At 45.0% G+C, this 13,620-nt stretch overlaps 1 protein-coding gene across 2 annotated transcripts in view; it reads left to right on the plus strand.

Moving 5' to 3' along the window:
• LOC142578827 (GSK3-beta interaction protein) overlaps nucleotides 1-13,620 on the plus strand; it is a 613,414-nt gene that overhangs the window by 365,929 nt on the left and 233,865 nt on the right. The window lies entirely within an intron of this gene.

Raw genomic sequence — 13,620 nt, forward strand, 5'->3', positions numbered from 1 at the left:
CTCAAACTTACCGCGGCGCCGTTTTCTCATCTACATTTTTGGGGTGTTTACGTTTTACTACTACAATTAAACTTGGGAGTAACCTTGATTAAAGCATCGCACGCGTAATGCGGAGACGTGGGATCGTTCCCCACGCTTGCGTGTGTGTGTGTGTGTGCGTGTGTGTGCGTGTGTGCGTGTGTGTGTGTGTGTGTGTGTGTGTGTGTGTGTGTGTGTGTGTGTGTGTGTGTGTGTGTGTTTGTGTGTGTGTGTGTGTGTGTGTGTGTGTGTGTGTGTGTGTGTGTGTGTGTGTGTGTGTGTGTGTGTGTGTGTGTGTGTGTGTGTGTGTGTGTGTGTGTGTGTGTGTGTGTGTGTGTGTGTGTGCAACGTTTAACCACTGAATGAAATCTAAGTGCTGTGTTTTCAGCGAGGTACTATTCGCGTGCAATTTTTTCCGACTGGCAAACAAACCTCACGGAATAAGGAAAATACCCCGTGACTGCGCACCCAGCCACATCATAAAGCAGCGCCCTCAGATGTGCTTATTGAAGGCAACTGCACTGCCTGTCGCAAACCCGAAGGAAGAGCGCATCCCCTTGATAATGGCAAACGGAAGGAGAACCAACAGCAGGTTTCGCGGCTTTGCAGCTATTCCTTCCTCTTTAAGTCACACTTATTATCCATCTCTCAAGGCCGACTGATCTCATTGACAACAAAAGCCCATCGATAGCGCGGCTGAAGCGCCACTCTGACCAAGCTCGAAACGGGAAAACAATGTAATAGGCATAGAATGCTTCAAAATACCGGCTTTGCTCGCACTGCATCGACTGAAAGCGTGCGTCGCTCTATGTCGCGCCAGAAATTTCCTTCGGATCAAAGCCAAATTAAAGTGACAGTTTTATTTTTCATTAGAATGTATACGTGCGCCAACAACAGGGTCGTGGAATAAATTAAAGCGAAATAAAGAGACTGGGAAGCAACCAGCGTGTAGAGAAAAGGCAAGACCGATTCGTTCAGGAAAGAAAATATAGCACTTCTAAATGAGCCGAATTGGCAATCGGGACGCCTGCCCAAAAAACAAACAAACAATAATACACCAAATTTCAGTGTGCCCTTATTATCCAAGAATTCATAAGTGCCGTTGAACATCAGCTGTTGCCTAGAGGACGTGTTCCAATAGGTCTCCTTCTGCAGCTATACGCAGTACTGAGTCCGTTTTATCACATCTTCAGTGGCTTTCTTGATGACCAACGCTGGAATTCTACGGCAGACATCCGTTATCCTTGCCTTGAACTAATCTGACGTCTGTCTCGATCATGTAAGCACGATCTTTCACATAACCTCAAAGAAAGAAATCGAGTGGAGAGAGGTCAGGTGACCTGGCCGGCCAATTTACAGGCCCGTGTCTTCCAATCTGTTGCGCTGAGGCTTCCCTGAGAAACTCATCCACCACTCCTTCAAGGATTTCGCTCACCTAATGCTGTCCAGTCAGTGTGTGATTGAAGAAGATTGGACCGATCATAGCAACGGCGTAAATTTAGAGAAAGGCATGGCGACTGGGACGAAACAAAACGCACCTTTACACATTTGCACTGACGTTGTCAATTCACTCTTGTGGCGATAGGTTCTGTGGCAAAAAAATGAACCATCCGTGCACTCCACCTACGCTAAGACAACAGCTATCACAGCTTGTTTCCAACTAACATCAAACGCGACGTGTTACTTCAGTCGAGGCGCGGCATGTAAGGCCCTAACTAGCTCAATCACGATGTTTTACAGCTAAGCTGTGTATGGCCAGCCGATTCGTCCGTCCGTCCGTCTGTCACCTGTATGCCGAAAACTCCTCCGGCGCAATCTCATGCGAATGCATAAAAAAAGAGAAAGAGAGGCACGCAATTGGCTGCGCCAGTAGCGACGTCGTTGCTCTCCATCGCAGCCGAGCGCGCGCGCAGCAGTTTCTCTCCGGCTCCGACACGGGTAGGCGACGCGTCATAGGTACTCCTGAGGAACAGGCAGCTTTCGATCAGCAACGCCGCGAGCAGAACCAAGAAAAAGTTCGTCAACGCCGTCCCGATGCTGCAGCTCGGACACAATAACAGGCTCGTGCAGGCGAGCGCAAGCAGCAATTGCGTACTGATGATCCGGCCGCCTACCAAGCCGTCGTTTAATGAACCGTCGGGATTAACCCAGTAATAAACATCGGGGCCGCACGCTTCAGCTTCGCTCGTTAACCATTTTTGTGTTCTTCAGGGCAGCGTACCCCACCGCTGCCGACAGTTGTTGCGACGCCTGTTTTTCGCAGCTCGGACGGCGTTACTATTGGGTAGCGTGGTGTTGTCGGCGGGCTGCAGGCGTCCGGTAGACCATGGCGACCAGGCAAGGACGAGACGATTTCTGGTGCGAAACTTGCACGGTTTATTCGATAGTTGGTGAAAGATGAGAAGAAGAAAATCAATGAATTCAAAAAGTACATTGCGGGGCCGCTTAAATAGGCTCTCAATCGTATAGCGGGATCTTGCTCACGTCAACGTCACGTGACAGGCACTGAGTCTGGTTGTGGATGGGCTGCTGATCCCTGTCCCAGGTGACGTTCGCAAGTGCTTCTCTGGCAGCTACACGTGCGTCGGGGATCGTAGGTGGCGTTGGTTCACCGAAAGCGTTGATTAATGAACTAGGACCAAAAATAAGCAAGCTCTGGTGAAAGCAGTGGAAAAAACTTTAAAAAATAGACGAATACCAGACAGTTGGCGGCAAAGTAGAATGAATTTAATTTATAAAGGTAAGGGGGACAAATATAGAATTCACTCGTATAGACCGTGTTAAGAACGGCCAGCTGCAGTGCAAGTTTGCCACCCAGTTGCGACTATGTAAGCAATATCTCGGGAGCATCGCCGCCAACCTCTAGCCACAGCATGACTAAATCGACTTTGTGTCGGGGAACAAGACGCGCATCCCCCACTCTCCGTCGCTTCAGCTAGGATGCGTTCGATGAAGCAGGCTTTGTGCTGAAACCGTCACCAACCTCTAGCCTCATCGCCGTTGTGACGGAATGAGTTCGGCGGGCCAACTATTGTTCCCAAACTCCCCAACGCGGACCTGATCTGCTACGGGTGCGCGAGTTGCCGCGGGAACGCCGTTTTGCGCTGCTTCCCACGCACCGGCCAAGACGCAAGACAACGCGCTACCCGGAACGGCTCCGAGTTCTACGGGGCCCCTCTGACGTCGGCTCCGGACCTTCGCACCTGTGTGTATGCGTGTGTGCGTGTGTGTGTGTAAACCGTGCCGCAGAGAGGCGGCTAGTTTGCGATGACTAAACGAACGTTCGCATCACCTTGTATCGGGAGAGGACCGAGTGTTTAGAAACCGCTATTGTGCGGCTGCTCAGGACACTCTCTCTCAAGCAGTCATGTTAGACTGATGTACTTTCTCAAACAGTCATGTTAGACTGATATAACTACTGTAAATAAACCCATATTCCTCGTTCTCGATGAGAAGCAGTCCTTCCCTTCATCAACGTCCTCAGCGTTGGACGTCGGCAAGGGCCAGCTACCTTCTAATTCATGCCCGACTCCAATCTTGACAACGGATCACGAGCGATGGGATTGAGCCCCCAATCCTGACAACCGTTGACCATTACATCGGTAACATACAGGGTAGCAATATACATGGCTTCAGAATAGGTAGGCGTTTAGAAGAATAATTTATTTTTGTTCTTACTCAGTGTATTGAAATATCAAAAGTAGAAAGCAAACCGCTATATGTGGCCTTTTTAGACATTACAGGTGCCTATGACAACGTAGACCGCAACATTTTGTGGGATATTCTGGAAGGGGAAGGCTTAGATGACGATTGTTTACAGCTTTTGAGAGAGATTTACCTAGAAAATACCGTTTGCGTTGAATGGGAAGGGATGAGGAGCGAGGAGAAAGTTCATATCAACAATGGACTGAGGCAGGGGTGCCATTTATGCCCGCTGCTGTTTATGATGTACATGGTAGGGATGGAGAGGGCGCTAGAAGGAAGTAATATCGGGTTTAATATCTCATACAAACAGGCGGGTAGAGTAATAGAGCAGCAGCTCCCAGGTTTATTTTATTCCGACGAAATTGTGTTGCTAGCTAACAAGCAAAGTGATTTGCAACGTCTGGCTAATATCTGTGGGCAGGAAAGCAACAATTTAGGTTTGAAATTTATTGTTAGAAAATCAGGTGTTATGGTATTCAATGAAAACAGTGAACAGACAGTGGAGATACAGGGCCAGAAAATACCTCGGGTAACAGAATAAAAATACCTTGGTATATGGATAAACGAAGGCAATAGATATATGGAAAGAGAGGAAAAACAATAACAGTGAAGGGGAAGAGAAATGCAGCCATAATGAAGCACAGAGTGCTATGGGGATACAATAGGTACGTGGTCCTCCGAGGTATGTGGAAAAACGTAATGGTTTCAGGACTTATTTTTGGAAATGCGGTTGTTTCCTTTAAATCAGGGGTACAATCAGGACTCGCCGGGAATCAAAGGTCAGTGGGTCGCATCGCATTGGACGCTCACGAGAAGACTCCAAATGAAGCTGTGCAGGGTAATAGGGGCTGGACTAGTTTTGAAGTGAAGGAAGCTCGCAGTAAAATTGAGCATGAAGAACGGCTGAGGAATATGGAAGAAAGTAAATGGGCTGGGAGAGTGTTCAGGTATCTGTACAGGAAAAACATTGATTCACAGTGGAGGAAAAGAACTAGGAAGTTTACTAGCAAGTATGTGGCCTGTAGGGTGGGCAACACAGCAACAAAGAATGTTAAGCGGAAAGTCAAAGAGGCTGAAATAATCTCATGGGTGGTGGCAATGGAAAAGAAACCTGCCATGAGTAACTACTTAAGAGGAAAAAACGAAATCAGGAAAGAAACAATTTGTGATAACTCAAAGGGAAGCTCATTACTTTTCGAAGCGAGATCGGGATGCCTTAGAACACGCACCTATAAAGCGAGATATAAGACTGAAGAAGAAGCATGCGCTTGCTGCGGTAAAGCTAGGCAGACTATGGAGCATGTTTTATTAGAATGTGAAGACGTCTACCCAGCGGTCGATTTAGGCGCCACTGGCCTCCTTGAAGCACTTGGGATCAGCGAGAGCAGTGGAAAAGTAAACATGTCCGCAAGAGGCATTAGTAAGAGGCGATTGGAGAATTGGTAGAAGAAAAGTAGGGAAACGACAAAAAACGGACAGGTACAAAAGCACCGTTCGAAATAGGGGATCAGAAAATTTGGGTGGGGTAGGTCGTAGTGTCTTTTTTTCTCTTTTTTATTGTTTAACTTAGGTAGGACATTAGGCAGTATAATAGCAAGAGCTTGGTGGCGCAACCCACCGCCACGTTCCAAAGGGGGCGCTATAACACCCATCCATCCATCCATCCATCCATCCATCCATCCATCAATCCGTTCTCCCCTTGGTCGCACACCCACAGGGGCCTTTCACCACTGCAGGGCACCTGCCAGACCGGCATGCCCACGAGACAACCATGGCAAATTAGGAATCCATCTTCCGCTTCGGTTGAGCAGGGTCTTTTGAGCATTCTTTTTGCCCGGAGTGGTACGCGCCAACCGTAACACCATCTATACGCGCTTGGGCGATGATTTTTTTGTTTATTTCCTTCATTTCGTTCTGCCTAACTCAGAAGGAGCCTGTTCGAGGGCGCTGCTTTATGATGCGGGTAGGAGCGCAGTCACGTGGTATTGAGTGAGTGAAGAAACTTTATTGCAGGTCCGGCGAGTACGCGAACTCGTCGCGCACCCGGCTAGTCCCAAGTCGGGACCGGCAGGTCTAGCCCACCGGCCCGGTCGCGGGCACGCCGGACAGCCAGGATTTGCTTTTCTAGAGCGGGGTTACGCAGAAGCGAGTCCCACTCCTTTATGAACTTGGGGTATGTCGACCCGCACTCCCAGGGCATGTGCGCTAGAGTGGAGGTATGCCCGCAGGAGGGGCAGGCGTCGTCGCGATACACGTCCGGGTAAGCCTCGTGGAGAACGGACAGACACGGATGCGTGCTGGTCTGCAGAAGCCTAAGCGAAACGGCTTGCGCCCTATTCAACTTGGGGTGAGGGGGATGAAAGACTCTTCTAGACATGTAGAAGAATTTAATAATCTCGTTGTGAGTAGCGGGAGCGTCCCTGTGGCCGTAGGGAGGAGGGGAGTCGGTGCTTCTTGCAGAGGAAGCACGGTCGGTGAGGTCACGCGCAGCCTAGTGAGCAGACTCATTGAGGTTCGGGGGAGCACCCTCGACCGACCCTACGTGAGCGGGAAACCAGTGGATTGAATGATGCGTGAGAGCATATCGACTCGAGCTGCTAAGAAGATGAGCAGCTTGCTTGGCGATGTAACCCTTCTGAAAAGACCTAACTGCCGTTTTGGAATCGCTATATATCTCGGACCCACGACCGTCTAGCAGGGCAAGGGCGATGGCGGCTTGCTCGGCGACTCCGGGATCTGAAGTGCGAATGGAGGCGCTATTGGAAATTTTGCCGCTGGAGTCGACCACAACGATGGCAAAGGTCTTCCCATCACTGTACTCCGCGGCGTCGACGAAGCTTGCTCTAATGTCTCGTTGCTTGATCTGTTTGAGGATGGCTGCTGCTCTGACCTTGCGTCCACCCTCGTTATGGACGGAATGGACGTTTCGGGGCACAGGGGCCACTTCGAACTTGTCTCGAATGCACCTAGGGATCGGGGTACTGACCATCGGGAATCCCGCAGGGTGGTAACCCAGCTCTTCGAGGATGTGTTTACCTGCCGCTGTGGTGCTCAGGCGAGTTAGCTGCGCGCGTTCTTGGGCTTCGGCAATCTCCTCGGCAGTGTTATGCACCCCCAGCTTGAGGAGATCCTCGGTACGGGTCCTGATGGGTAGCCCGAGAACCCTCGTGACCACTTTGCGGATGAGAGCGTTGAGCTTGTCTCGCTCCGCTCTGAGCCAGTTGTGCATAGAAATTGTGTACGTAAAGTGACATAGTACGAAGGCATTGATAAGCCAAGGATTTTCCTACGCGCATCGGCAACTCCGTCACGTGGTATTCGCCATATTTCGCAGGGTTTATTTATCAGTCGGAAAAAAAATAGTACGCAATTAGTACGTCGCTGAAAATACCGCAGTTAGATCTCCCTTGGCTGTACCTGCAAATGCTTCATTGACACTTTGATAACTATGATAGTATGTCTCGAGTTAGATGATTAATTACAATTACCTAATTAAATATCAGTAATGAAAGTTTACTGGCAGCTACTCCACTGTGCTGGAAACAATATGCACTAGGTTTTCTTCGAGTAACGCATTGCTCCTATTTTTTAAATCTTCGTGCATGATAATTAATAGGGACACCCTGTATATATCTATGACCTCTGCATACAAGTGACGATGTTTTTATCCCTACCAAAGGTTGTAAATTATTAAAAGCATATTTAGCGCCAGCAAACAAGGACGGAAAATAATAATATGCTTTCAGTTTACCAACACGCCCAGCAAATGGCAATGCTGGAAATTATTAGAAGCTTTCTTTTTTAAATGAGTCGTTAGCTTTGCTTACTGGAGAGAGAAGCGATACTTAGACACATATAATTCCCGTGCATTTCACACGCCGTTGGTAAAAGACTCTGCCGAAGGGGTCACGAAGGCTACATGTTTTTTTCAGGGTAAAAAAAGCACGCAAAGCATTTTGAAGTGAGGTGAATGTACAGCAACATATTCATTCTCTAGGCATGAGCTATCCATGCCTTTAGAAATAATTGTTAATCGGCTGCATCCGATTGAAAAATATAGTAAGCGTTGTCCCGTGTATATACTTAAGTATTTTGTGTTTGTGCATGGTGTTTACAGTGGAAATTTAAAACAATGTTGAAGTGAGAAAATACGGATGAGGCAGCTACTGCTGGTAGTTCTAATGCACTTGTCCTCCTATTGTTACGGTTTGCGGAAATCAAGCAAATTATGAATTAAGATCCGTGCACGTCCACGGCAACAATGATACAGTAAGCTATTAGCCTCAATAACATGTTAAATGAAAAGGTCGAGGCGAGTCAAAAGAAGCCTCCAATGAAGTGGTTGACAAAACTCTGGCAATCACACGTTAGGTGTGTGTGTGTGGGGGGGGGGGGGGGGGCGCCTGGAAAAGTCCGGAGGGGGCTCAGGCCCCGGAGCCCCCCCGTAGTCGCCGCCTATGCACCATGGTATCCCAACAACGGTGAGTTCCGTTATTGAAACTCCTTACGAGATTCTGCGTAGGGTATCGCCAGTGAACTATGAGATTAACCGCTCAGCGATGCCTTTAAGCAGAGACAGCGACGTTGTTCATGTCAGCGAAGTGACGCGTCATTTGGCACCTTCTGTACTGAGACTTTCTCGAGGGAAGGGGGAAACCGATTGAAGAACGCGATTGTTGTAGAAGCGGACAACCACGAAGTGCGCGCGCTTTAGAATAAATGTAGGGCGTCTCAGCCACGCCACGTCTCTTACTTTTGGTGTTATATATATATATATATATATAAGTCTTTGTAAGAAAGGAAGCTGAGGGGCCCGATTTTTATTGGTCATAAGAAGCCTTACGATATGTATACCCCTTTCTTTTTATTGACAGAAGCTTCCTTGCCGTGCAAGTTCGCAAGGCCGGCTAGTGCGCCCACAAGGGTCACGACGCTCAAAAATAGAAACTACGTTGTTTCTGAAACAGGCAGCTACTATAACGTGCGTCATTTTACTAATCTCAGCAATTACGAGCTCGGTATCCGGCTATTTTTGTCAGATCGCGCAATCACTATCGAATTATATATATATATATATATATATATATATATATATATATATATATATATATATATATATATATATATATATATATATATATATATATATATATATATATATATATATGTATAAGTTGCGTATTAGTAGCGCTTGAAGCGAAACCCCCTTGGTTGTTATACAGGTGCCCTATCACTACACCCCAATCACACTGCATTGCCCGCAGGAAAAAGTTGCGTCATAACGTTATTCTCCTAGTTCACAAGCTGTTTTTAAAAGGTCACATTACCGGCATAGCATCAGAAAATGTGACATATTTTCTTTTGCGATTCAGATTAAACTTGAAAAGTACTGTTAACTGAGCAAAATTCCATGCCCTTTTGGTTTACAAACACCATAAAGCCGAGCATGCGGAAGAGTATTAGGTAATTAGGTTAACTCCGAGAGTTACGACAATTGTTCACGAGCCTTCCAATTATTTAATTGAGCGGCCCTTCGAGATTTACAATATCGCGCATACAGCGCGTCGTCGTAAATTGATGCGCGCCCCCTCCACAAACCACTTTCCTGAAGCGCATAGGCTAATGAAAAGTATCACCCGGTCATTTTAAGCAACAGCCTCCTAGAAGGTATGGTATGGTATGGTATTCCTCATGCGATGGCGCACACCCACTGTGGGGGATTGGCCAAGATTTGGATGAAATTAGGCTATCTTTATTAAAAAATTGAAAATGGTAAAGCTAACTGGAGGAAATGAACAAAAATAAAATGTTTAAGAATTCAAGACAATCTCTTTGTAGCAATTATAAAATCCTCCACGGTTGAGCAAATATCCCTGTGGCACTGTCCAAGAGAGGAGGCTCCTAGAGAAAGGATATTTATAATTGAAAAGCTCAAACCAAGCTGTGTAAATCTTGATTCTAGATTTTTTCTTAAAGAATTGAAACGGCGGCAGAATATGAAAAAATGATCTATTGTTTCATCTTCTCCACAGACTGGGCACAGAGGGGAGGGCACCAGACCTGCCCTGTGACGATAGAAGTTTAATTTTGGTATTCGACAACGTAATTGGGTAAAGATGACTTCAGTTTTTCTGGCGTGAAAGGAATTTTTAGGCCAAGGGAATAGGAGGTGTCGATATTCTGAAAAATTTGCTACAGCTGGGTTCAAGAAGTCTTGAGTAATTGTATATCTCCTGAATCTAGTAGTCGTCAGGTAAGCTATTGTAGGAAGTAATGGTAATACAGGGCCATTGAGGGCCGCTCTCGCGAGACTGTCAGCCATTTCATTCATGACTAATCCTTTATGTCCAGGCACCCAAAGCAATCTAATTAAATTTATGTGGGCAGGCACTAGAAAATGAAATGTACGTAAAAGGTTAGTGACACCATTTGCTGTGAGCGAGGAACATAAGGATAAAGAATCTGTTATAATTACTACCGCCGATGTTGACAGATTTAGTTTGCGTAAGGCTAGGACTACAGCCAGAAATTCAGCCAAAAATACGGAATAAAAGTCCGGAATCCTGATTGCAAATGACCAGTTTAGAGAGGGAGAGAAAATGCCAATTCCAGATTTTTCTTCACACTGTGAGGCGTCTGTCGCAATGACCGTACTTATAGCTAAACTCAATAAATGATCCTGTAATAAGCCGTTTAATATATTATAAGGGAGATGTTTTGCATTATTTGGGTAGATGTCATCAAATATAATTTCTAGGTTCTCTCGCACATCACAAATAGGCGGTACCTCCCAGAGACGTACATTTAAGGGATTTATCAATGTTTGTACGAAGACGACCTGTGGTGTATGAAAACGATGCCAGTGTACTCCGAAGAAAAGTGCAGGCTGAGAAATGAATATGTATTTCAATCTTCTAATAGGGGATTCATACAATTTCAAGACTCTTTGCACCGTCAGTAACCGAAATCTACACAATATTGAAGGCAACCTGACTTCTTGGTGTAATATGTTATTGGCAACATATTTCGGTAATCCGCAACACAGTCGTATGGCTTCCCGCTCAAGTAGAACAAGGGGACGTAATTTATAAGCTGGGGCACCAGAAAATAAAACACATCCAAATTCTAAAATGGGCCGCACATACATCTTGTATATCATTAAAAGTGGATCTCTCCGCATTCCGGACCGACTATTGCACAGCTTACGTAGCATACCAACTGCTCGTACTCCTTTTTTAACGATATGGTCAATATGGCCGAGCCAGTTGAGGGAACCGTCATATACTACACCTAAGTATTTCACCGACTCCACTTGAGGTATAGTCTCGAGGCGATAGGATATCGATATATTAACGGGATTGTTAAGAGGGAAAACCAATATCGAGGATTTTCTAACGTTAAGTGAAAGGCGAATTTTGTTTAACCAGGTTTCTATGGCGTTGAGGTAGTTTTGCAGTCGATAATATAGAGAGTGAATATCACTGTCTGATGCGAAGAAAGCAATGTCATCCGCGTATACGTATGTTTGTACATCTTGATGAAGAGGAATGGAACACATCAGAATATTAAATAGTAATGGTGAAGTGACAGCTCCTTGAGGAACACCTCGTGATTGATTATATATACTCGAGGAAACGCCTCTCAGACTGCAGTAAAATGTTCTTCCATTTAAAAATTCACCAATCCAGTTTGAAAAATAATTTGGAATCTCTATATTTCGCAAAATATCTAATAAAATTAAGTGTTCTACACTGTCGTAGGCTTTGGAAATGTCTAATGTCACAAGGGCACATATTTTCCTCTGTCGCCGTGCTAATTTTATTCTACTTTCTAGGTCCACGTGAGCATGCCAAATTGAACATGATGGTCGGAATCCAATTTGGCAGGGGCTAAGCAAGTCCTTGTTCTGTATAAATTTAAGCATGCGGGCATATAGAATTCTTTCAATTAATTTAACCAAATTTGAAGTTAGCGCAATTGGCCTAATGTTATCTATTTTATATCCTTCCCCATGATTTTTAAGAATAGGGATGATTTTAGCAATTTTCCACGCAGACGGAATCCATGAGAAGCAAATTGAGTGATTTACAATAGCTAAAAGGTCATCGGGAGCTTCCTTAAATAAAATTCTGAGCATAGTAGATGTTACCCCATCCACACCGGGAGCTGAATCTGGAAGTCGCTCCACGATTTCAGCCAATTCTAACATGGAGATTTCTGTAAAATCATCTGATGCCCTTCGTAAGCGAGAACCACTTGGCAAGACAGAAGAAAATCTAATTTCTAATCCCTTCGCGATTTCTTCTAGTGATTGTTTCATTTCATCGCTACTTAAGATTATAGAGTCAATATTAATTTGACGCAGAAGAATTTTTCTACCGCGGAGAAAACGGAACAATGCACGCTTATTTTTATTGTTAGATAAGAAATCAAAATGCTTACAGTCGAATTCATCTTTGGCTTTAGAAACTGTATGTTTAAAGACAGCTCGAAAAAATTTATAGTCACTCCAATTTTGGGGACTCTGGTTATGCAATAATTTTTTCCAAGCAGCTTTTCTCTTTCTGTAGTCTCGAGTGCATTCTTCATTCCACCAAGGACTGTAAGAATTTCTTTTATTCAATCCAATCTCAAATTGAGCCTTTTTTTGAGAACTTTCCAAAGCGGAACAGATAATCGTGGTTTTTTGTTCTGTAGGCGCATCAGACAGAGATGAAAGAACATTTCGTAAGCATTTTTTAAAAATGTTGTAATTTATGAAGGTTCGAACCTGAACACCTATAAATGTTACCGGACGTGCAACGTCAAATACTATCGGAAGGTGATCACTGCTTGTCGAACAATCAATAGTCGACCAAGAAGTTACGGAGAGACTCGGGCCAGAGAATGTAAGATCTAGTGAAGAGTAAGATCGGCCTCTAACAAACGTAACAGATCCGGAGTTTACACACGTGAGGCGATTGTCCAACGACCAGTTCCACAATCGGGTGCCGCACAAATCTGTTCTTAAACCCCATGAGATATGGTGAGAATTGAAATCACCTGAGATCACAATGTCACGTCCACAAGAGTTAAGAACACTATCCAGTGTGCTAGTGTCCTGTACGCCAGATGGAAAATATGCATTAACTACGGTAAAAGGAGAACATCCCGGGAGAACCAATTTTATAGCTAGGATTTCACACTCTGGAGTAGAAACTTGAAATGAAATTTTAGCCTTATGGCAAATTTTAGATGAGATAAGTGTAAGTAATCCGCCACCTCTTGTAGGACGGTCTAATCGAAATGACCTGTAGAATTTCAGTTGAAAAGATTTCTCAGGTTTTAGCCACGTTTCTTGTAACATAATTAAATCAGGATTTAGTTGAGAAGTTAAACAAGTTAAATCTACTGATGCAGAATATAAAGAGCGGCAGTTCCACTGAAGCACTTTTAGTGATCCTATTTTTTGGAAAGTGCCGCAGTCGAAACTGCCTTCTGCAGAATGTTATCCTTTAGAACAACACTGGACTGACTTTTCTTCGCCTTTGAGTGAGGACCGGGGGAGGAGTCTTCACTAATAGACGACATGGTTCTTTTATATGCTCGAGCATTTTGTTCTACCTCTGTCATCTCCAAATCTGTATTAATAAGATTACAAGTTGTAGGGCCCGCAGAAGAGGGATTTGAAAGTCCAATATCATTATTGCAAGGATTGGTGTATGATCTTTCATGGTTAGTTTGGTGCTCAGGATCAATTGTTTGCGTTGGTACAGTAGCTGGGCAGGTAGTTTGCATCAAATGAGATAAATGACTAGAAACGGCTTGGGAGATACATTCACCAAGGCTCATTGCCAACCTTTCCATAGCTTTTGTAACTGCCTTTTCCACAGCGGTCTCTATAGTTGCAGTAAGTGA

This window comes from Dermacentor variabilis, chromosome 4 (assembly GCF_050947875.1).
Source record: "Dermacentor variabilis isolate Ectoservices chromosome 4, ASM5094787v1, whole genome shotgun sequence".
NCBI classification, from domain to species: domain Eukaryota; kingdom Metazoa; phylum Arthropoda; class Arachnida; order Ixodida; family Ixodidae; genus Dermacentor; species Dermacentor variabilis.